The following is a 27277-nucleotide window of genomic DNA, read 5'->3' on the forward strand; positions in this document are numbered from 1 at the left end:
TGTCTTTGGTTGGACCCAAATACAAATAGGTTCTACAAAAAAAGAGAAAAGCTCAAAGCTCATTGCTTGTAAAAATAAATGTAACTATCCAAATGTCAAAATTACTCTTGCCAAACTAAACAGGGAATTCTGGTCCCTGATCAAATCAACTAAAGTTAGATATGAGGTAAAAAGAGCTACCAAAGCAAAATATAACTGCAAAACCTGTTTTAACTATGTTTGAACCTTGAAACAGTAATGCTCAAAATGGTGCAGATCTAATAGCAAGTTTTATCACAGACTCTTCCTGAGGATATAGCTTTTTGACTAGCAATAAATTTAGCTGTAATTTCACCCTGTCCCCATTATCAGATCACATGCCATAATTCACCACCCTTAAATCTTCCAGGAACAAGTCCTAAAAGCATATCCAGGGGCAAGAGCATTGCTTCTGTGGGAACCTGACAACATATCAGGAAGTCTACTGGTCAACCTGAAACAGAACCTGTCAAACCCCTAACTTCTTCAGTTTCAGCCTCCGATCAGGGGTATGTATCAGACAAGTGGAAGACTGTAATAAACACCTGCCATCATAAATGTGCAGCGTCAACTAATGGGGACAATTATAATACTCATCTGTAAGGCTATGAAAAGGGTCATTATGGATTTTATATATATCAGCATAGGCAGTCTACAAACTCTTGACCTAAGCGAATTCGGTTTTGTCAAGGGCAGATCCTGTCTACGTACTCTAGCTGATTTCTTTGAAGCAGTTACCAAGGCATTAGATGAGGGAAAATCTGTACACACCACATATCTAGACCTCACAAAAAGACATTCATCACCATCCTTACTCAAGTATAGTTGATAAATGTATGCCTGTGTAATTCATTGGATAGCAAACTGTCTCATAAATAGAACCCAGGAAATTAGGGTAGGTGGATGTACCTCCTGCAAATGACCTGTCACTAATGGTGTACCTCAGGGTTCTGTCTTTGTACCACTTCTCATTGGCATCTACTTCTTGGAGGTCAAAGCTAATGTTAAGGGCTTATGGCTGACTAAGTTTTCAGATGACTGTAAACTTGGTGTCATCATAAACTGTCCAGAAGATACCAAGATCTTTAGGAAGGCTTTTCCCAAAAAAATAACTTGTGGAAAAGCCACATCCAAAAACTAAATGCCAAACAATGTATAATTACATCCTTTGATAAGCATGATGTCCCCTGCAACTATCACATCGATAGCATACCCCTTGACACAGTGCTGAGTGACCCCTAAACCCATACAGACAATGAGCTGACATTTGATCACCATATATCCACTGTTGTAAGAAAGTCCTCTTTCATTGCACAGTTTCTTAGTAATGGTATGGTATCCAGGTCCAGGGAGGTGAATATTCCTTTGCATTCTGCACTCATTAGACCAATCATTAATTATAATGACCCCTTTGGAATATACTTGTCTAAACACCTGTCACAACTTGAGCAATGCTTTCTCACTAAAAAAAATCAAGGGTCTAAATCATTAAAGCTAACCCGATCATCTGAAAGATGTGTCCCACTTTTTGGTATCATACTTATATTGAGGGGAGTTATCTGCCTCACTTATAAAGTCTCTACTGACCTCATCCTCTCAGATCCACATTTCCTATAATGGCGGAAGCATGCAGTCAAGAGATCTCAGTTTCTTCTGCAAATTAATTAGAATATCACAGAGAAATCATTTGTGTGTAATTATCTTCCTCTACATCTAAAGCAAAGTATGTCTGCTATTCTTCTAAAGTGTAATCAGGTTGAGTGGATGGGAAACTGTAAATTCACCCCTAGATTGGACAGGGGTAATGTAAATGTCTGCCTTCAGTGGGGTTATTTGTTCGAAATTGGCATAATGGTTAAGGGGTTTGATTCTCACCTTTTCTCATTGTCTGGTTATTGGCTAGGTGCATAATAGCCTGCAGATTACTTGTCTAGTATGAACCTATGAAAGGGCTTTGGGTTAATCATACTTAAAATGTTAGGGCTAATAATTATTGGGAATGCATAGTTAGGCTTATAAAAATCCTCATGGATCATTAGTTTAGTAAGTACCTATTGGTGAGGTAGGCATTATACAATATCATGAACTGTTAAATAAATTTGAATATGGTAAGTCCTTGTATTACATTTCTCCACATTTCTTTCTGGTCCAAATTTATATGAACCTATTTTAAATGAGGTCAGTAGTTACATGGATTCAATTCAGAGTAATACATTGTTAGAATTATGCATCTTTTCAACAAGGCAAGTTGTCAGAAATACCCATCTTTTACTTTTCTTAAAGTGCAGGCTCGCTGAATAACACTGTTGCTCCATTTACCATGCCAGAAGCAAATAGTTGACATAATACTGTAGATAGGGTGGGGTGAGAGGTGGCTAACGTGATTATAAGCAGTTAAAGGGCAAAAATTGCACTTCAGATGAGTTGCAGATTGGGTGCATGTGGAGTAATGCCATTCATTTAAGGAATTGTGGGTGATTAGTAATGCCATTCATTAAGGAGTCATGGCTGATCAGTAATGCCATTCATTTAAGGAATCTTGTGTGATCAGTAATGCCATTCATTTAAGGAATCTTGTGTGATCAGTAATGCCATTCATTTAAGGAATCTTGTGTGATCAGTAATGCCATTCATTTAAGGAATCTTGGGTGATCAGTAATGCCATTCATTTAAGGAATCTTGTGTGATCAGTAATGCCATTCATTTAAGGAATCTTGGGTGATCAGTAATGCCATTCATTTAAGGAATCTTGGGTGATCAGTAATGCCATTCATTTAAGGAATCTTGGGTGATCAGTAATGCCATTCATTTAAAGAGTCATTCTTAATTAGTAATGGCAACCATTTAAGGAGTTGTAGCTGATCAGTAATGACATCCATTTAAGTAGTCGAGACTGATCAATAGTGACATGAATTAAGGATTCGCTGTTAGTCAGTAATGACATTCTTTTAAGGAGTCATTGCATATCATTAATGACATTCATTTAAGGAGCCACTGCTGATATTGCAGATTAAATGAATTAATTTAGTTGTGAACCTGTTCTGAATATTTTTTTTCTTTTTTTTGGATCACCAACTTTTGATTTCATTTTTCTCCAGTTCCCTCATCATCTCACTCTCAATTATTAAATCCTTGGTGGTTTGCAAGTGTGAGCCATGCTGGGAAGATAACCCTTCTGGAAGAGCCCATACTCATGGTGTCCTACTTTCCATCTGTAGGTACTAAGGAGAGTGGGACAGGGTTGGAGAAGGAGTAATCCTTCTTTATCTTGCAGGGTTTTATCTTAAGGCCCTACACCCTTGTGTATTGATGCTACTAATTTAGACTGGGCAGGTAATAAGTCATGGCCTATGAGGAAATGTGTGTCATGGACCCTAGAGCAGCTGCTCCTTCACAGTCAAATGGTATGTTCCACCTGGCAATCATTCTCAGCCCTAGCCCGCACTAAGGGTTAATGAACAGTCCTGCCCACACCAGCATGTGCCTTACCCCCCCCCAAAAAATGGGGCAGACATCTTAACTAACAACTCTGTCAGTCATCTGAGCTGTTAACAGACCCTAGGTCACCTGAGCCATAGTTAGGGATACATCCAGATACGTCAGTGGAGCTGAACCTCTTCTGAATCTTTTAACAGACATACATAATCTTTACAGCTCAAGCATTACATGTGCAAGATTGTTATAAAATGTCTACTGAAATAATATTTTGTTTCAGAAGCAATTTTCACATGCCAGTTAAATTAAAGAAACATCTTTCCTTCTCATGAGATAGAACACAAGTCTACTGAGTTACAAAATTCTTTCTGTCTCAAAAGTCATTTTGTTCTCCCTACTACAGAACCCAGTTAAGCCAAAGATGGAGAGATTTCAACAATACTACCTCAGACCTCCCTTGAAAAGAGGTCATGAACATAGTGGAACTAAATCAATCAGCAAAAGTGTAAATAAATAAATAAGTTTAAAAACAACTTCATCCATCATTTTCCATGATTACTTTATCTAATTCTGGGTTGTGAAGAGCCAAAGCATATCGTAGGTAATGAGTATAAGGCAAAAATCAGTCCAGAATAGACTAATATACCCTCCTACACCACTGTGTATGTATATATATATATATATATATATATATATATATATATATATATATATATATTTATATGGATCTACTTGATTTTGGTGAATTTCCATTTCACCGAAACATGAAATTTGCAAGTGGATTTAAGTGTAAGTGCATTTTATCGAAAACGTACTTTCGCGTAAATAAGTAGGTAAAACAAAAAATAAATTAGTTAAATAAATAGAAAACATGTGGTTTGCATGTTAAATTAGTTGTACATCAACGTTTAGTGTTGATGTACAACTAAGCGGACTGTTTTTGAGATTGTAGTACAGTGGGGATGAGGGAACATTCCCTTTTCCCCACTGTAGTGTGATCTCGGAGTGAGAATATTAAAGTAGGGGGTGGGGGTGCAGGGGGGCTTGCTCCCCTGCATAAAAGTGTTTTAAGTGTTTTTTTTCATGGATTTACATGAAAGTGCGTTTTCGTTGAAACGCACTTTTGTGCAAATGCATTCATGGATTTACGTTTCATTGAAACATAAATTCGATAAAAGACAGTAGATCCATATATATATATATATATATATATATATATATATATATATATATATATATATATATCTTACAGCAGCCTGAGCTTTGTTTACTCAGTTAAGCCTATCTTTGGGATGTGGGAGTTAAAAAGGAGCCATGGCAAAAAAAGAAAGTGCACAAAAGGCACTCCAGTTGGGAACTGAACCACAAAATCTAGTGTGAGGCAACAATATTGACAGCTATAGCACTGTGCCAGCCCTTTTCTCTTATTTCAGTCACAGTAAAACCACACTGGTAATAGTAAAAGGGCATTGAAAGCACTTGCTTAAATTAAAAAAAATATATATATTAATTTTGCCAGTCAGTAGCTTTCATATCATAGTCTCTTATACTGTTCTATATTCACAGAACACTCAAAGTTAATTATGTGTGCAGCTGTCAGCTGTATTATTTCTTGTCCCACATAGGAAGTTACTTCTTAATAAACTCTTAAGAACTCTCATCCTTAATTATGAATGTCCTCCTGTTTAACATGAGTGCATGATATTGTATTAAGTCAGTAGCCCATTTACTTAAAATAAGCATAAAACATCATTTGTGCATTTGTGTAGTGCAAACAAACACACACACACACACACACACACACACACACACACACACACACACACACACACACACACACACACACACACACACACGAAAAAATACACATCCACAAATAACTGTAAACAATCACATTAGCAAACATTTTTATGCAGCACCAAGCAATATAACATCTGCAAATGTCTATTAATGTTGTTTTAAAAGCATTTTCCTGTATGCCCTATATATGAACACAGTAAAGATTCATTATGTAATTCTAACAGCATGAGTAAATTGCACCAATAAACAGGCGGTGCTCTGTTTACTAGTTTTGTGACTGTTGCTCAGTGCTGCTGGGGTCTCCTGGCACTACTGTGCCATTACACATATGGAAAGTATGTGGCTTTTAATTTATTGATTCCAAACAGCAATGATCTATAGAAGCAAGACATTCTTTCTGACATATTAAGTAATTCATGCAATCAAAGTTTATAGTGGAAGCCAGGAGTGCTGCAAATGAGGGGCCCTCATGAATTAACAATAGGCCTTTTGTCTGCAGAATGTTTTTACCTGCCAGACTACTTATAAACGTTGCAAATTCAAGAAAAGCTAATTAGTCCAAGAAGCTAAAATAAGAACAGAAGTACACGCTGCTGATCTACATGCAGACTGGCATTATATAAGTTTGCTGAACAGAACTCTGCAAGCCAAATTAATATCCAGTCATACTATCAATGGTTTACATTCATGTTGGGGGAAAGCACAGTGAAAAATGATCATTTAACAGTAAATTGATTTTACTAGTTTGATGTTTTTATTACTTAAAACTGTGTAAGTATTATGTTACTAGCCAGTATTTTACAAGGAGCAATAAACAATCACTTCCCAGAATATCTGACGATTAGAAGATGTTGTAGGCACATGCAAGCATTTGTGATTAGCCTAGCTTCAGATTTGCCTTCGTAAATTGATATTTTTATTGAAAGTCTTGTAAAACAAACATCAGCACAAGTACAGCGTCAGTGTATGTGCTGCATTGTTTACACAAACACATTTGCATAGTAAAGGATCGTTATTCAGCAATCTGTGCAACAACAGCTTCACTGGACTCTTCAAGGAGATTTTGGACGTCATAAATGCTAATTTTCTATGACATTGTCTAACAACAGTGTTAGTGTTTTTGCAATTTAGGTGAATTCTCTGTTTTACTTAATGCCAATATGAAATGCAATAACTATACAGAGGGTGATATTACAGGAAAATGACAGACTACCTGAGGATGCTGTGATACTTAATGCTGCAAGTCAAAGGGCTTCCCCACCCAGGAAGGTCAGTTGTTTCTCTGCAACACCCACCTTGTCAGGCATTATTGCACTGTGAAAATGAGCTATCTGTTAAACTGTTTGTATTGATTTTATTATTAGTATATGCACATTTTCTGTGTTTTTAATATAAAATATTTCCTACGCCTCTTGCTTCAAAGTTAGTAGTGTTGAACAGTAGTTCTCAACCTTTGTGAGGCCGGGTCCCAGTAAATTCTTTCTTTATAAGACGAGGGCCCAGTCCCAACTAACTTATTCATAAATACCTTTCCAAACCAGGAGGATGTCAAATTGTCAGCAAAACGCTTATCACATACACACGTCAAATATTTATATATGCAAAGTATCTAATTTAATAAATATAAATGTATGAATCTCTCAATTCTAAATGATAGTTCCAACAGTAACTAACATTTTGAATGTAAAAACACAGCACGTTAACAGTTACTAATGATAAGGTTGCTGCTAGCAAACAACTTCATTTGTAGATGAAACAATGAAATATAAAGTGCCTGCTGCCCTTGAAGAATAAATTGCCTATGTTATATTAAAAAATGATAAGCTGGTAATATTGAATAGATGGCAAACTCATAACAGGTTCATAGCTACTAGATATCTCCTCCAAAGGAAGACATACTTAGGACTGCAGCATCGACCATCCACCCCCTTCAAAGTACAACCCAGTACAGTAGCAGCAATCAATCTACATATTGTGGGAGGAGAACCCACAACCTTCTGCATCACAAGCAAGTATACTATCTGTTGTTCTACTAACAATGCTTGGAAATCTCTTAGCACAGTAGTGATATCATTTGCTGAACAACTGTTGCACATTGTAAACAGACTTGACATAAGCAGCACTAAACGTTTCCCTGAAGCACTCAGCTCCTTTTAAAATGCACTTGACACTCAACCGTATCTCTCAACTTTGCAGCACAAGAAATCTATAAAAAGCCAAACTTTATTAGGGGTGGGGGCAAAGGCCCAAAAGCAGGGACACATTTTAAACATTGCTTGTATAATCTTAGAAAGTTGCTAGAATAAAATGTTTTTGATACCATACATTTAAGACTGAAACTTAAATGGCTATCATTATTTAGTGAATTCACTTCTCATTGACTTACCAGAAAACCACAAATTGTAAGAGGAACAGATCAAAAGTATGAGCCAAAAATCAGCTATGGACCCAACTCCTTAAGTGGTGGTAGGAGTAGAGAACTAAGGCTCTTGTTGCTTGTACTGTAAGGTACAGGGTTTGAGCCTGAGTGACACTTACCACCAGGTCCCCTACCTGGGGCATTACACACACACAGCATTTCGTTCTCTGAAACTAAAGCCAAGAGTGTATGTGATCACTTCATTAAGAAGGTTCAGTCACTCAACCAAAAATATCAGCATACTTAAAGCAGGGCTGACATTACCTTTTGGCCAAAAATAAGTACAGTTGCATGTGTCCTAACTTGGGGACAAATTTAAAAAAGCTGCAACAGTTTGTTAAACTACATCCACATGTGTGACTAATACAGAAGTACCATTGTAGTGCTAGTCTGCATATAGGTAATATTTTCTACTTTTGAATATATTTTTCTTTAACTTTTATGTGAAAACAGGGTGGTAACATAAACAATTCCTATTTTCTACACATGGTATGAAAAGAATGGCTATAGCTTAATCCACTGCTGAGGAAACATGTATGATGTCATAAAAGGCATGTATCTTAGGCCTAAACAAACAAGGGGAAAGTAATTTACCAGAAGAGTAGTCCATTTGTAAAAGACTATTTTCTTAAGAGAATAGAATAAAGATATGCAATACAAACTTAATACACTTTCTCAATCTCATCTGTTGTTGAATGGCCTGTTAAGGACTTTTCAAAAGCTAACATATCAAGAATCCAGTGTTAAAAAAAAATTGAGCTCTCTCACATTTCTTTACTGAAATTCCTGCCTTCCCAACATTAATACTCAATATTTTGAAATGTATACCGGACAGCAATAGTAAAGTAGTAATACATCTCCAAAATGCAAGCTTCTGATTTAAAAATCTGATAAACAATTATATTCAGGTTCAACAGACATCCATTGTAAAGTAAATGCCTGGTGAGGGAACAATGTTGTGCCTCCAGTTGTGAAAACTACCACACCACCAAGCACCTGAAGTAAACAAGATGGTTGTACAGGTATTCCCCATTGTTATATGCTTAATCTGAATGAGCCAAAACAAGATGGTTATACAGGTATTCCACAGTGTTATATGCTTAACCTGAATGAGCCATTTGGCTGTTTAAAGGACAAAAATAAAAGTCTTAATATGCCATTCTTCATATGAGAATGCTAGTTATCCAAATCAACCTTGCTCATTAGTAAATGTGGAGTGAAAACTGCGGAATTCTGAAAACAACAAGGCCTATGTGCAATAGTTAACCTGTATAGTTTGGGAACACAAATTTGTAGGATCTAACTTAAGTCTCAAAACATGTTCCATATCCACGTCACACTTCTTCACAGGATAGAAGACCTTTGTTCTTTCTCATCCCTCTTACAAGTAAATGGCAATACACAATTTGACTATGGATGGATTTTTATCAGTTTGCTTGTAAATGATTCATATTGCAATTGTGCAGCATTTAAAATGACAGAAAATAGATACCACAGGCCTATTACAAACCTAGGGAAAAACATTTGTATGTTCAGAAACAGCATGAATGGGGCTTTAAAAGGCGATTAGAGATATTGGGAGCTTGTTAGGAACTGCCAACCTCCTCTTCATAAACATTCACTTCAACTACAAACTGTGTAACAGTCCTGTATCATACATACATTTTGTATATGACGTGTTCTGCAGACCCTGAATCAACAACCATTAAAAAACTAATTAACTGTGGAAATTGTTTTAAAATGTACTATGCTGTGGTGCACAAATAAGAGGGATGAGAAGAATAAACAATCTCAGGGAAAGAGGACTGGAACATTTTGGGTTGAGGAGCCTGTAATGATGGTACATAGTACCCAAGCATAAGGCAGAAAAAGCAGTACTTCAGCTGATTTGCACTTTGACTTCCGAAAATGTGCAGTACTACATTCAAGTACCCAAATACATTATAAATGAATGTAACCAGAAACCTTCCTTTCTGGCAAAAGAAAAGAAGAGGCAAATTCAGGTGTCATGTGACTGACCACAAATGATATTTTATGTTTTTTCCACTGATTGCTCTTAATCTTCCCACATATTTTACATATTATATACACAGACTAAGAAAAGAGAGGAAGCGTAACTACATGTTAACCATTTCTTTACTAAGTTGGGCTATCGCCAGACTTTTTAAAGGGTCCCACAAAAAAGCTCCTTACACCCACTTTCTCATTCATTCATGCATTCACACATCACTCTCACTCTCTTCCAGTCTCTCTTTCGCACACACACACACACACACACACACACACACATTCACTATCCTTCCATGCATGACTAAGGTAGTCATACATGGAATCGGCCATTTAGAAGCCTGACAGCATTGCGCCATGCATATTAATGAAGGCGTGCTGCCTGAGCTCCTATCCCTACACGGAGTGTGGACGAGGGCAGGGGGTGTGTTTGAGAGCAGAGCTCTCACAATATACATGCCCCTGCAATGAAGGACTTCAGAATGATAGTAAACAATGAGCAAGAATGCTCATAGATGTATATATATCCCCAGTGACATCCCTCCACATATATAAAAGCAATACTGAAGAACAAAAATAAAAGTTTTTTTTTTTAATAAAATGGACGAAGTTTAACCATAGGTGCACAGGTTTACTCATAGCTTAGCTACGGTTAATACAGATTAAATAGCAGAAAGAGGATAAAATGCAAGATATATGCAAATAAAGTAGTACAGCAATAGTGTAGTGGGCAGAGCATTCGTCTTACAAGCAGTTATTCCCGGTTTGAGTCCCACAGCATTCCATTCCATTTTTCCTTCCAAATCACTTTTTATGATAAATATTTTTATTGCATAACCTAATAAATAACATATATTTCTGAACTGTAATCCTGCATTTAATGTAGATATGAGGAGTCAGTGTCATAATGTTGCAAAGTCCACAAATAATCACATGACCCATACAGTATCACAGATACAAATGGAAGGTAAACTGTGTAATGAATGATAACTCCATACATTTCTTCAAATTTCCCACCTTCCAAAGAACCATTACACTATTACTGTCTAAAATGTAGTGACAGTAAGTACTCTTAAGTGGGTTTAAGGCCGTTTGCACGGGGGTAGGCAATGCGCACACAGGTGAAGCAAGATCAAAGCTAACTCTTTGTAAGCATATGTAACCAGAGGTTGGCATTGCTTACCCTTGCAAACCTGCTTACAAGTGCTCAAAAGTGCCTTGATCACTCGGTATGCATCAGCCACCATTCTGGGCAGGAAAGAATAACCAGGGTTTGCAGGTTGTGAACCCAGGATCTTGTACTCTTAACCACTAAGCCAACACAACAATACATAAGTTTGAGGTTTTAATAAACAAACCTTTCCATAGAAAAACAAGCTGAACATGTAAAAGGACTTTCTATATAGCCAGCCTTATGTTGTATACCCAGCTACATCACATAAATATATGAACTGGAGTACTGCAGTAACCACAGATGTGAGTTGCTATTGTAATAAAGTGTAAAAGTCCCCAGGAACCCCATACAGTGTATGTATACATGAATCATGGATACCAGACACATATATAACCTGTAATGAATAATAAATCACTGCCAAAAAGCAAATATAATGCTAATTAACTATTAAACAATGCTAAGCGCTGCACAGCTCAGCTTAGTAAGTGTAAGCAATGTGTAGGGCAGCCAATTCAATCTGCCTATTGGTATAACACTTTAAGCACTGCCAACCTTAGGTAAGCAGGTGTGCTCATAGCTTAGCCTATTCAAAACTGGCCAATCAGGGAAAAGTGGGGGAAATTGGCCATATTTAAACCCCACAGGTGGGAATACTCCCCATAACTGGTTGTAGCTTCCTACTGCAGGCAGAATGGCTGGAGTGGGTGAAGGCACTTGATTTAGAGTGCAGCGCTGGAGCATCTGGGAGGCAAAAATCATGGTATGGCTCCTGGTAAAACACCATGAGCAGAGACTACTGCAGGGCCAGTACCAGGGCTTGCAGTATAAAACGGTGGCCAGGGACAGTCTCACCCGTGACCTCACCAGTGCCACAGGTATCACCAGGACTGGTGAGCAGGTCAGGCACCACCATGCTGACCTGAAGCGGTGGATGGGGGATGTACTAGAACAGTGGATCCAGGAATCTTGGCAGATGCCTAATGCCCCAGTACTGAGTAAGTACTCATTCTACTAAGTAGTTAATAATTGCCTAGCTTGTGTATACTATGGATAGGTATGGCTAAATATCACTGTATTTCTCTGACAGCTGCAGATGAGCGGGCTGCAAACCAGCAAGCCCATGATGCTATGTTGCAAAGGCTGCATCGCGAGGTAGGTTAGTAATTATTCTGCATGTACTGTCATAACAAATAAATATAAGAGCCTTAGAAAGTGTTGCAACAGTATAAATAAAGGTGTAATATTCTGTGAATAAAGGTATAACTCCTGGTGTGCTTCTGTTTACTCTTCTTTCATATGTTGTTGTACTGTTGCATTCTATAAATAGTACTGTTGTATTAAGCAGTGTTACCCACACTGTAGTATGCAGATAAAATGTGTATGAAGTTCTGTATAGCAATGTTGGAAGTGCCAAGAGGTCAGTCATACTGTACAACTGAGGGAGACTTAGACAGAAAACATTAGAAAGCTTCGCAACAATTCCCTGATAGTGCAGTGTACTGTGATGTTAACTGTAATGTTTTTGTCACACACAGCAGAGGTTTGAATCCCGGGAGTACTAGTAAGTTGTATGCTTAATCATACCCGACAACTTACTTTGTTAGAATGTTCAAATAGAAAGTTGTATGCATATTCATACCCCTCAATTGTTCCACTCTGTCCAGCATTTCCAGATAAATGGCCCACATCACCAGCCTGGTACCCTGTTCCCCTGAAAAATCAGTGTGATGAGCCAAGAAATGTAGGCAGCCGTTAATGACATATAACTGATAGTCAGACCTGTAAATAGTCAGAGAATGTATATGAAAACAAACCTGGCATTCTAGCATCTTACCCAAAGTGTATGAGAGCAATTCTCAAAATATGTTGCATTAACACCTGCATCTTCTCACGCCTGTATGTAAGACACAGGTCACATATATAATAATCTACAAACATACCATTGTACAATATAAGGTCATTGGGTAGTGTAATAATACATGTAAGGGACAGATCACTGCAGTGACTAAGAATGTTGTGAAAACTACAAGGATATATTAGTTGTTAACTGAACTCTCTCTCTCTCACTCCTACCATATGTGCAAAAATAACCCAATTACACACCTCAATTGGTATGTGTATACTCCAAACTTTTGTTAGGACATATGTCCTATTGGTTTATAAATAGTCACATTTACTTCTATGCATGTACCATGTTAAAATGCCCCCATATTGGTGGCCTGTTGCCATCAATGAAACCTGCATGCTGTTGTAATGGCCACTGTTGTTCCATATATGCATGTGTTCCGCTTGCTTTGCAACTGTTTTAAATCTGGTGTCTTTGGTTAATGGGAATACCTATGCATGCTGTTATAAGTAATCCTGAATGCTGTTGACTATTACTAACCAATATATTTCTTAAACCTGCTACAATATAGCTCATATGGGAAGGCCGGTCCCAGCGAACCCACCTGTCCCACCTCAGCACTCTGGGGCCCAGCCTGGGACCTCCACCTCCACTGGCCCTGTGACACCTTAGGGTGGAACCACCACAGGGGATGGGGCTCACCCCCTGGGAGTTGGGGCGGAGAGGAACTTGTCACCTGTCGTCAGGTCCAGGCCGTGGTGCATAGGGAGCTTGATAATTAGTTTAGAGACCAGCTATGCCAGCTTGAGGGGCGAGTGGCACAATTAGAGGGTGAGCATGCCCCTCCTACACAGCCCCCAGCACAGCCACCTTTGGGGCTGTGAAGGTGCAGTGATGACTGCCCATGGGTGGGGACCTCAGTCCCACTGTTTCCATTTGGGAGCTCATGGGCTTATGACTTCCAAACACCCCTCCCCATCCAAGGTGCCCCCCCCACATGTGTCATATACCGCCCCTTTATGCTGTCTTGTCTGTCATCCTATCCAATCTATCCCCCCTGAGCATACCTACTCTCCTTCCCCAACATCACACTCTCACCTTAAAAAAAAAAGGGCAATCTGTTCCCAAAAAAAAACATGCCCCATACATAGCTGTCCATTTTGCATACATGTCCACAGGACACATGTAATCTGGTCTAACTGGCATCACAACATATTATTGTTGTCCTCACCCCTCTCTCAGGGGTTGGAGTATTCAAATGTACCTCCAAATTCATTGCATATGCATAGCTGTTGCTGTAGAAGAAATGGGCAGCTATGGGCCTTCCCTACATACTTCCTGCACATCCCTAGCTATCTTGCCTACTGTCTTTCCCTCTTTGTGCCCCTTTTTCACCACTTTCCTATCATCCCTTTTTTCTTTTCTTTTAAAGAAATTAGCATGGGGGTAAGTGGGAGTAAGCACTTTTAAGCAGCAGTAAGCATGTTTCTGCCTGTTTGCATGGGGGTAAGCACTGCCCACACAGATTAAGCAAAATAGAAGCTAACTGAGTGTAAACTGTAACCGGAGGTTAGCATTGCTTAGCTCAGCAAACCTCCACACACCCGCTTACAACTGCTTTAATGTGCCTTAATCACTCTGTACCCAACGGCCCATGTTCTGCCCAGCAACAAAATAAACAGCTCCTGCAAGGCTTGAACCCTGCACACCATAGACAAAGTGATTTATCACTAAGCCACACAAGATACAAATAAATCTGATGTTTTCAGAAACATATCATCCAGTCCAGTCGTGCAACAGTACAGAGAATGTATACCAACATCTAGATGTATGTGTGTGCAAATATATTAATATCTAAACAGATACAACATATCTATATATGTAGACATATATATATATATATATATATATATTTATATATATATATATATATATTTCTAAATCTATATACATATATATTAATATATATGAACATATATACATGCAAATGCCTACATCGACACATATATGTGTCTACACCTATATGTCTGCATATACACAGCAAGTTACATATGTGTACGCAGATATATATCTATATAGGTGTATACCAACATACTTATATATATGTAAGCAGATATATGTATATATATATATATATATATATATATATATATATATATATGTATGGCTATCTGGATAATTATAAGTACATATATTTCCACCATATGTCCTGGACATGGAGTGTAGCCCTACCCAAGCCCCTATAGTCCCAAAGTCATAGTGTAAGGGGATGTAAGGTATGTATAGCATGTATATTAGTAGACTACTGCTATTATCATTGGGATTGTCTTCACAGACATGGTGTATGTGGCAGGTCACATCTGCTTATAACTTGTGTGCCATTGGCTACTGACAGACATCGTAAGGACATCATAGTAAAGTACCGCTGTCAGCATGTAATGCCCCTGTGGACTGCAGCAGAGATATTGGCCGATATATGTGGACATTCTGACACACTCTGTACAGTCCAGAGGTATACACATAACCCCTTAGTGCAAAACATGTGTACCATGCCTGAGAATATGGATGTAGATAACCATGTAGATGGGTATAACACATGACGACTGGTATACACATTTGTCACCATAGGTTATGCATTTACACACCCCTGTTTGGCCTGACACATAATGACCACTGGTACAGGTGTGCCATGGCCACATACTACCCATTAGATATTGACATACATCTGTGCAGCATCCCACTGCTCTGTCTGACATACATGACATTTAAGGGAGGCCCGGCAGCAGTACATCTGGCAAGTATCTGCACATGACATCTCACTGGGTAAGTACATTAAGCTGCTAGGCATGTAAAAATGCACTGTGCAGGCTACAGGCAGACTTTCTCAACACTGGCCTACATCTCCTATGCGTGAATGCACATGCACCTGCACATATAGTAGGCTCTACAGGCATGTCACAGCACAGGGTAAGATACAGCTGTGTGACAGTGCCTAACCACAACCAATGTGAACACAGCCACATCCACATATGTTAGCATGATATTACAGTATATGAACTATCTGCTCAACACCATCCTCATATGTGCCACTCACAGACTGACCCTACATATACTGGGCTGCTACACAGTTTGGTCTGATGGCTGTCTGTGGTATGGGACATGGATGTGTTTGGCCCTACATAAATGTACGCCAATACGGTACCATACATTGGAGCAGCATGTAACATCAGATAGGACAGGAACTAGAACAATTGACATCTACCATGGTCTGTACACAGGCTAAAGTACATATTAACAATACACACACTATCTGAGTACACAGACCTCAGTACTGTACAAACATCCACAAACTGTCCAGGGTATGTCATCAAATATAACCCCTACTGTACATAGCATGTGTAGCAGTCTAATATATCACTGGCTTTTTATCAGATATGATGACACTATTTATGATGTACAGCACATATGCACTACGTCATGCATGACGTATGTACACAGGTTGACAGAGTTGTGGCTGGAAGCACATACACAGGGCCAATGATGACATGTTGCTGTGATAACCTCATACATTTACTGTTGTAACAGGGTTTGTTACAACATATGTCCTATGAGGGATAAGAAGTCAGTAACTGTCACGGCTTGCACCAGCTACAGACTGCAATCCTCACACTACCTTATGCAGTCCACAGATAGCTGCTCCATTGGTAACACATGAAACCAAAGGCACTACACACTGCCCTGTCTGCAGATGACCCTGCAGATGGGGATTCCTCATAAACATGGAACTGATATGGCAGGAATTGAGACATGTAGGACAGTCACATCCACAGACACACACACACACACACACACACACACACACACACACACACACTGTTAAACCAACTTTACTCCAAAATGCAGTATAGCAGCACTTGCAGTCTGTAAATCCCCAATCCATCTGAGATGCTGTTTGTCAAACAACAGATCTAGTTCCTGTCCACAGTGAATGAAAAGGGGCAACACTAACATGATGTTCTTAGATATTGGAGCATGTTTCCATGCAATTTTGCTATGGGAATATTACCACAGCTGTTCCACATACAATCAACTAGGGGAGGGCTGCAATTCATGCAGAGGCCATCAGCTGATCATAAGCATCACTTAAAATACACATGCTGCTGTCAAGCAAAGCAGGTGTTGGTCTCCACATCCACTAGAGGGGGAGTGGGAGAGGCAGACAGAGGCAAAGGCAAGTCGGAGTGGTGGGAGAGTAAAACCTAAGCATGCTTGTGTCACACACCTACCAGCACAGGGTAACAAATTCCTAATGACTATGTAGTGCTATCACAGTTCTATGCAGTCAATGGATCATTGGATGCACCACATGGGTTACCTATTGTGGAGCCCTCAGAACATATATGTGATGGTGACTGACATCTGCAGCAGGAATACGGTAGCTATACAGTAGGTGACTTACACGTGCCTGTCCGCATGAACGGGTGGCAGCATCAACACAGTCATGCTCTCACAGGGATGCACACACACTGACACACTTGGCAGGGCCAGCATTACAACTCATCAGTAGTGGGATTGCCACAACACATCACTGTGCAGGTATCATATGCACCACATGGGTCATACAGGGGTTGTATGGGCAAAGGGTATGGGGAGGTGTCTGACATCAGACAGCATGCTTCAGTATGCCCATGGGGGTTGTAGGGAGTGTGGATGTGAACATACACACCATACAACACACACAAACACATAGGGTGCCAGTACTGACATGCATGGGTGCATGTCTGCACGGGTGTGTGGTGGTCGACTGTGCCAGATGGTTGTACAAGGCTAGGCGGTGGGTATACTTTGGCATCAGGTGACATGACAATGGACTGCATTGTGCCTCAGGGCTGTAGTGTCTGCATTTGCCCACACAGGTGGGTATTATATCTCCCATCCAGTCACCTGGGTGACTACTGTGTGTAACCAGTGCTGCACATCGCTTGCCATGTATGTGTTCCTTAGCCCATGACATGGACGGTGTCTGAGATGTGCACACCTCCCACATGCATGTACTGTGACATGTGAAACTACAACTGGGGTGTGTGGCCCATGTTGTGAACACAGATTATCATCAGATGTGCCAGTCTTGCCAACCTGTGGCGGGAACTGGTAATGGGCAGCAGGTTTACCCTGCACCTAAATTGATAGCATGCTAATGGCATTCTCTGGTGTCAGTGGCATTTGTCAATACAGGGCATGTAGTCAGGCATGGTATGTCCTTTGTGGGTCACATGTGATGGCAACACAGGTGCTTTATGTGTTCATTGGGGAACATGGGGAAGGTGCACTGTCTGCATGTACATGCATATTGTACAGATGGACAGGGTGCCATGACCTCTGTAGTCCACAGCTATCACCCCATAGTTACTATCAGTGGCCAATATGCAGTGTACTACCCACATATTGGCTGTTGCCTAGGCATGTGTGTGTGTGTGTGTATAAGACATGGGATGAGAGTGTGGTCTGGGTAATACTGGGGTTGCTAACTGTGATTGCCTGGCCTTGCTGTCACATGTATGAGTATGGCTTTTCACCCCAGCCTCTCAGCTATTTCACATCTGTTATCCCTGTATGATGGACATTGTGATATATAGTAAGGCCACCATATAAGAAATATGCAAAACCCACTCCACATTGGCCACAGGTGTCACATACTCACACCCCCCTCCACACAGGATATGTGTTGCAAACACACACACACACACACACACACACACACACACACACACACACACACACACACACACACACCTGTCATGTCTGGGAGTAGAACCCCTACTTAACTAGTTTATTGCACTACAGCACTACGCAGTTATAATACGCACTGCAGAGATTACTCGAGTACTCTTTCCCCAAAGGTGTATATCACATTGGATGACATCAGCAGGATTGCCAAAGTAGGACATTCAAATTGTAGTGAGTGTGACTGTCCTAAAATGCATTGCTCCCTACACAGACAGTGACACACACACAAAACATCCGCAACCGACATATGTGGGTATAAAACCCCTAACAGAGATCTATATCACACTACAGTATGGATCTGTTATAGGACGCACCATGGAAATTACTAGAGAGCACCTTCCCCAAAGGTGTATTTTACAATGAATGATAGCAGGATTGCCAAAGTAGGCCATTTGAAATGTACTGAGTGTGACTAGCCTATAATGCATTGCTCTATACCCAGACAGTGAAACACACACAAAGCATCCAGAACTGCCATGGGTGGGGATGAAACTCTAACACAGTTCCACAGCACACTAGAGCAGTACGCAGTTACAGGACACGCTACAGAGATTACTGGGCTACAACCTTCCCAGAGGTGTATTTCTAGGTGGGTGATATCAGCAGCCTTGCGAAAGTTGAGTATATGAATTGTACATAGTGCTAGTACCCTAAAAAGCATTGCTCTCTGCACAGTCAGACATGCACACAAACAGTTGCCAAGTCTGGGGTTAAAACTCCTATCTAAGTACTTTATCATACTACAGCAATACGCAGTTACAGGGCACACTACAGAGATTACTGGGCTACAACCTCCCCAGAGGTGTATTTCTAGGTGAGTGACATCAGCAGCCTTGCCAAAGTTGACTATATGAATTGTAAGGAGTGTGAGTGCCCTAAAAGCATTGCTGTCTACGTCAGAGACAGACAGACACGCACACAAACAGTTGCTAAGTCTGGGGTTAGAACTCCTATCTAAGCAGTTTATTACACTATAGCAGTATGCAGTTACAGGATGCACTACAGACTTCCCAGAGGTGTATTTCTAGGTGGGTGACATTAGCAGCCTTGCCAAAGTTGAGTATATGAATTGTAAAGAGTGTGAGTACCCTAAAAGCATTGCTGTTTACAAAGTGAGAGACAGGCACACACACAAACATTTGCCAAGTTTGGGGTTAGAACTCCTATCTAAGCAGTTTATGACACTACAGCAGTACACAGTTATAGGACATGCTATGGAGATTACTGGGCTACAACCTTCCCAGAGGAGTATTTCTAGGTGGGTGACATCAGCAGCCTTGCCAAAGTTGAGTATATGAATTGTAAGGAGTGTGAGTACCCTAAAAAGCATTGCTATCTACAAAGTCAGATAGACATGCACACAAACCTGCCAAGTCCAGGATTAGAGCTCCTATCTAAGTATTTATCACACTACAACAGTACGCAGTTACAGGATGCGCCATGGAGATTACTGGGCTACAACTTTCCCAGACGTGTATTTCTAGGTTGATGACATCAGCAGCCTTGCCAAAGTTTCGTATGTGAATTGTAAGGAGTGTGAGTACCCTGAAAAGCATTGCTCTCTACACAATCAGAGACAGACAGACACACACTCACACAGTTGCCAGGTCAGGGGTTAGAACACCTACCTAACTAGTTTATCACATTACAGCAGTGCGCAGTTTTGGAACATACCATGGAGATTACTGGGCTACAACTCTCTCAAAGGTGTATTTCACATTGGATGACCACAGCAGGCTTGTCATAGTAGGGCTATGTTGAGGGCAGTGTGTGAATGGGCCATGACCCATTCATCTAGGGGTTGACACACCACATGCAGGCACATATGGGGTCATATGCCACAGGTACATGTATACAGCTGCTAGATGAGTACTTCCTTGTACAGTCATGTTGCACAGCTGGCATGTGCATCACATAATCTGTAATGCTGACAGATACTGGTGGCTAGTATCTGCAGTGAGTAACATCTGCGCCCCATATGTTTGGGACCCTTTGGCTGTGTGCTGGGTGGGACAGGCCTGGATGGCTCCTTGTCACAGTCACCCTCTTCCACATGTCTATGTACATCTACCTTTGGCTTATTATAGTGTGTTGTCCTGACATATATGTCTGTATTCCTATCCACTGTGTATGCAAGGCATGAGTGGTGCATACTGATGAGTGTCTGCACTAACAACTGCAACTGCCAGATATGTCTGGTCCACTGGTGTTTGCAGTCATGGAGTTCATGTGTTTAGGTGTGTGAGCATGCCAAGTATGACCTTTTAGTATGTTGGTGACTGACACTGCCTTCATTTCTCTAAGTGTGTGAGCATGCCCAGTATGGCCATCTGTACTGACTGTGTGGATCGTGTCCAGGTGGTTTGTGCTGCAGTGCTGACCTTTGTGGTGTACACCTGCAGATAGCATGCTGTCTCTGCAGGGTATCCATTGATCATTTGGCTTTGACTGTTACTACGTTTCTGCATAGCGGGGAAGGGCACACCTGACTGTTCCTACATTTCTACAGAGGATTGGGGGGGCACACCTGACTGTTACTATATTTCTACACAGGATTGGGGGGGCACACCTGACTATTACTATATTTCTATGTAGGATGGGGGGAGGGCACACCTGACTATTTCTACATTTCTACACAGGATTGGGGGGCACACCTGACTGTTACTATATGTCTACGTAGGATGGGGGGGGCACACCTGACACTTGCACACATTTGCTAGGACTGTACTGGTATGTCAGGTACTCCATTTCAGTCTGTAGTATTACCTATCCTGCTGGCTAGGGGCATACCAGTGTACTACAGTTCTTAGCTTTTAATTACCTACAAATTAGTTTGTGACTTCCTAGCCTTCACAACTGACATCACACTGCCTGGCCTGCTGTAGTCTGCCTGTGTAGGCCTGGGGGGTTACCCACAGGCCTCATTCAGAGGCCATAGTACAGCATTTGTTTATGTTTGTCTACACCTGTCCTGCTGGCTGTGACTGTTGTTGGTCATGCGACCCCCCCCCCGAGTGGCATGTGTGAGTCACTTACCTTGTGGGTGTCCCAGTATTGAGGGTGGTGCTGCAGGGCTGCCTATGTTGAATGCACATAGTACACTCCCTACACATGGTTAGGCACAGGTAGTGTAATATCTGGCATCCCTTTTACTGTATGTGTGAGTCAGAGAGAGGTGTTATTCCCTGGGTCTCTCCCATGTCAGTGTATGTGCTATACGTTGCCTCTTTGCCATGGACAGGGCATACTGGGCATGCCTCCTTCTGCCTACTGGGGCAGGCTCAGGTTGTTCCTCCTCTGAGTCACTCTGTGCCCGTGCAGGCCTTGGCGATGGTGGGGGGCTGTGTGGCCCTGCCCCATGCTGTTCCTGCTGCAGCTGTTTCCGCAGGATCATATTGTGTTGCATGGCACATACAAGGACAATTTGGGTTTATGTAGTTGGTGAGTACTGCAAGGCTCCACAGGATGTGTCCAGGCACCAGAACTGTGACTTGAGCATCCCAGACACAAGCTCTATTATGATTCTTGTTTGTGCGTGTGCCTCATTATGGAGTTCTTGTTCAGGTGTGTGTGCATTTCTGATGGGTGTTATCAGCCATGGCTCCAGTGGATATCCAGCATCCCCCACTAGGTGACCGTGTGGGATGTCCCCATTGGCAAATCTCTGGTACAGCTGTGTCAGATGCCAGATGTGGGAATCGTGATAGCTTCCACAGCAGCCAGCACATACGTTCATTATTATGCCATGGGCATCGCACATGACCTGGCAGTTGATGGAGGGGAAGCCCTTGCGGTTGGTGTAGACCCTACCTCACTCACCAGGTGGTGCTTTGATGCATATGTGCATGCGGTCTATTGCACCCACTACCTCAGGGTATTCTGCTATTTGGTGGAAGAGATGCATATTGCTGGCCAACGCCTCACGGGTGTTGGGGAAATATACGTGCTCACCGACATGTGCTGACATGGCATCCAGGAACTGGAGGAGTACCCTGGATGCTGATGCCTGTGAAATCCCCATCATATCCCCAGTTGGCCTTTTGAAGGTACCTGTAGCTAGTATTCTTAGGCCTACACATACCTTGGTATCCACTGGGATGGGTTTTCCTCTGTTCTGTGTGTCAGGTGTCGCCGGCACAGCTCAACAATTTTCTGTAGGAGGTCCCTGTCCACCCTATAGTGCTCCACTATCTCCAGCTCATGTAGCCCTTGGTAGGTTACCCTGGGTCTGTACACTCTTCTCTGTCTCCTCACTGTGGGTTGCTCGGCTGCATTCACATCCTCACCACCCTCAGCCTCTTCCACAAGTTGTATGCTAGCTATTGCAGCTCCTAACATTTTGCTGTTGTGAGTGTTAAACGTTCCCTGCTTGTTTACACCGGTGGTGTAGAGTGTGGGAAAAACTAGAGGGGAGGGTGTTTGCTTAGTTTATAGTAGTGTTCTGGGCTAGGCTGGTCTGCTGCCTGTGTAATTGGCTGGTTCTGATACATTTCACCTGCCAGCTAAGCTTGTTCTCCTTGATTACCTTCCTACTGCTGTTTTCCCTTCCCATTGCCCTTCTGTTTAAGCCCATGTGCGCGCTGCACAAACAAAGTGCTCATATGTGCACACTGCTGCTATTTCCTGGTTTAACTTTTTTCTTCCTGTAAGACCCGGTGCATGACACGCACACCTGCTTACACTTTGTAAAGAGTGCTAGGCAGGTTTAGACACACCACCTAGCTTAGCTGTGCTAAGCTAGGAGCAAACCAGAGCCACAGGGCTCCAATCTGCTTACAGTATGCCTGACACACCCACCCATGATGTCACCTACCTCCTAGTCTTGCAGTCAGCTATTCATACTCTTGCACTGTTGGGACCTAACTCACATGCTGGGGAAAACTGGGATTCACTATCCTTCCCCTCATTTGCATAGGATTGCCTGCTAATGCATAGTCACATGTCTCACACTGAGCCTCCCCCCTTAGCAACCACTATTCACTGGCCAGGTTGTCTTCTGCCTGCAACTGACTTGCATGGCAGAATACTGATTTTAGTTAGAATGCTTATTCTAGGTTTATGTTCTTATTTTCCCCCAATCCCGTTTGTGCGCCGCTGCCCTATGCTTAAACAGCCGAGATCGGCAAAAAAAAAAAAAAAAAAAAAGTTGATTTTTTTTTTTCTTGTTTGCAATGCCAATGGCCTTATACTTGGCCATTGACATGCTTCCTCAATGATATGCAGCCTTTATTTGGAGCTGTCATAGCTCCGTTTTGGATTTTGCAGAAATGTACTCGGTTACTAACCAAGTACATTTCTGCAGATAGCACTAGTCTTGTACGGACTATTGCAAGCTTTTTGGATTGCAAAATCACCTAATTTGCATGGATTTCTCCTGCAAATGGGGTGATTTGCATACCAGGGCTTAGTCCTTGCAATATTAGTACAGGAATTCTAGTGCATGCCCCTGCAGGCTGTTCCTGGATCACACAGCAGACATGCAGGACATAGTGAATCTGGGGAATAGTCTCCTGTGCTCTCACTCTCTGAAACTTTAGAGTATGAACAAAGATGAGACTATTGAGGTTTGCAATTTTGATTAAAAATGGTGAAAGAAAAAATATTAGATATGACAGGGGATCCAGAGAAATGGTAATAGCTGATTGTAGAATTCTACACTGATGTGTAGGAATGAAAAAAACAGTTTTTGAAGAGACTAAAATATGTACTTTCAAATATAGTTACTATTCTAGTGATTGTAACTTCAGCATAAAGGCAAAGAAAAAAAGAAAATCACAAACAGCACAATGAAATGAAATGAAGTAATATATAATGCCGAGTTAAAAGTAGAATAGGAAAGATGAACAGAAGAATAACAGTCAAAGGGGAATGATGTGTGCTGCATGAGAAAAACATGACTATGCATTAAATGAGATGGATATAAAAAGGTACTTTCAAGTCAAAGAAATATTTTATAAAAGGGAAGGAGGAAGTGGCACTGTATTTAAGAAAGAAGGGTAAAATTTGAAGAGAGTGGGATGCATGAGATTGTTATAGGTGAACATAACCTTGACAGAGATCAAGAAGAAATAATGAAGTATGTGTTTGACTATGCAAAACAACTAAAAAATAAAGAAATGCCACTAAAATGGAAATTACAAAAAAAATTACATTGATAAGGGTGTTACAAAATAAAATCACAATGAAGGAATTAGATGCAGCAATTAAAAGTGGGAAAGAGCACAGTATAGAATGGTACAGTGGTCTGGGTATGATTTTTATAATGAAATGGAGAAGAAAGAAAGAATATCTCTAAAGGAAGAGGTGACTGAATAGACAAGTGAAGATCTGAGGGATGAGAATATATGTATTTATATATATATATATATATATATATATATATATATATATACACACACACACACATATATATATATATATATATGATTTATTATTATAATTTCGAGTTGAGATGTACCCAGATGAGAAATTCGAAATACAGATGTTCGAATTTTCATCTGGTTGAACATCTCAATGTTCAAAAGTTTATATTAGCGAATGTACTGTGCATTCCCAAATATAAATTAGAAGAACTGTATAGAGATCATTGCACAGTGCAGTTAGGGAAATTCATCCCTTCCCTCACTGTAGTGTGATCTCGGAGATGGAATATATAGTTAGCAAGGGGTGTGGGTGGTGCAGGGGGGCTTGCCCCCCTGCAAAACGTGATGTTAGGTATAGGAGTTTACTTTACGTGAGCTCCTACATGAACATCATGTGATGTGTTTGGAAACAATGTTGAATCTGCTGAATTTGTTCAGCTGATTTGACATTCTGACTTGTGCTGTATTTTGACTTTCGAGGTTTGCTTTCGATATGTTGTACTGAAATTATTTTGCTGTGCTATATACTGATAGTAAATTATATATATATATATATATATATATATATATATATATATATATTTATTGTTGTGGAAAAAAGGAAAACAAATGAGTTAAATATTTGCTTTTCCATGATTTAATGCAATGTAGATTATAAAACAGTTATGAAAATATTACAGTAAGTGATTAATATGGTTTTGAGTGTCACAAGAAGCAGGACATGAAAACAAAGTAAGGAACATGAAGGATACTTTGATAGTTGTGAAAGACTTACCAGATAATATTAATGAAAGGGGAATTTATGCTATTATAATAGTGCATGTTCTAATGAAGGCATGTTAGATTGTACATCACTGACAGTTTTGGAGGATTTCAAGGAATGTGGAGTGGGAAAGAATTAGTGAGGCTTTTAAATTGTTTATGAGAATATGTGAGTAAAAGGATTCATAAATAGAGGGAAAAGTGCAAATTTAACAATGAGCAAAGTTCTCTGTCAGGGATGAAAACTAGAGTTATTATACATGCAAAGAGTGAGATGGTGAAGTTATAGAATTATATAAAGGAAGATCTGAGGTTCCATTAATTTTAGGCTAGGGAGATAATTTAATAATTAAGCTAACAAATAGGTTATGAATGAAAGCAATAACACAAATGATTGAAAAAAACTTTGAAGCTAATATGTTTAGTGTTGAGTAAGGAAATGTGTAAAGGGTATGGTAACACAGTAAAGTTGGAGGAGTATATTTTGCTAGAAATAAGGCTATGGTGTTGGGTATAAAAATGGTGGGACAGAGTTATTACATAAACAGTAGTAACGTGACTTGTAGAAATAAAATAAGTAGTACAGCTGTGGAAAAATTTTCAAGTTAACGTTTTGGAAAAGGCACATTTTTATATTCAGATGTGCTAGAACTAGTAGATACTGAGGCTGTTTCTATGTATCCGGTAAAATAAATAGAAAAAAAAATAATAGAAGTATAATTTAGAATTAAATAGAGATATAGTTTAAACACCATAAAAAAAGAAGAGAGAAAGTAAGACACAATGAATTGTTGCATGATAAGTAGGAAACAGCATGTGTTTTGGCTTAAATAACGTTTTGTTTTTAGAGAATAGGGTGGAGACAAGAAGGTTATTGGCACTGTCTGTTAACAAGCTGCTTCTTGTAGCCAAAGGTATAGAGTTTGAATTTATTTTTACCTCCATTTGCCTACCTTGAAACTTTAAGCAAGTCACTTAACCAGTGGTCCTGGGTCTTGCCTGATAAAGAACACTTTGCCTTTGGGTTCACCTTTTTAACAAATAAATAAAAAAATATTTAAAATTTGCATCTTTTATCCCACATTATTTTTGGCTTTGTCTGAAATTCTTGAGCAAAGAAATAAGAGTTTTAGACTTTGTATCCTTCAAAAAATTATTGACAATGCATATTAAGTTATTCTTTCTATGTATATAAGAGAAATCCAGATGTTTCGTGCTTCTGATTTTTGAGGTAAGAAGTTGTGAGGGCAGTGGGGAGTTACAAACTGAATTACATTTCCTGGGCGTTATTTATGAACGTATTGAATCCCATAATCTCAAACAAATATCTAAGGTGTACATTTATACAAGTGTCTGTGACAGGTGTGTATGTGTGTGTGTGTGTGTGTGTGTGTGTGTGTGTGTGTGTGTGTGTGTGTGTGTGTGTGTGTGTGTGTGTGTGTGTGTGGATGTCTATGTGTCTATTGTCTGTTTGTATGGGGATGGTTCAAATATCAAGGCATTAGCAGTGTAGTGGGCAGATTAAACTAATAGTTACTGAGATACAATTTTCACTGAGAATTTTTAACTAGAGATTCTAAGAGTGACTATGAGAATAATTTGCTTATTTTGTGTATGAGTGTGAGGGGGTGGGGGTCCTGGACTTTTGCAACCTACTGACAAGTCTC

Source organism: Protopterus annectens, chromosome 12.part0 (genome assembly GCF_019279795.1).
Source record: "Protopterus annectens isolate FY-2018-M chromosome 12.part0, PAN1.0, whole genome shotgun sequence".
Classification (NCBI taxonomy): domain Eukaryota; kingdom Metazoa; phylum Chordata; order Ceratodontiformes; family Protopteridae; genus Protopterus; species Protopterus annectens.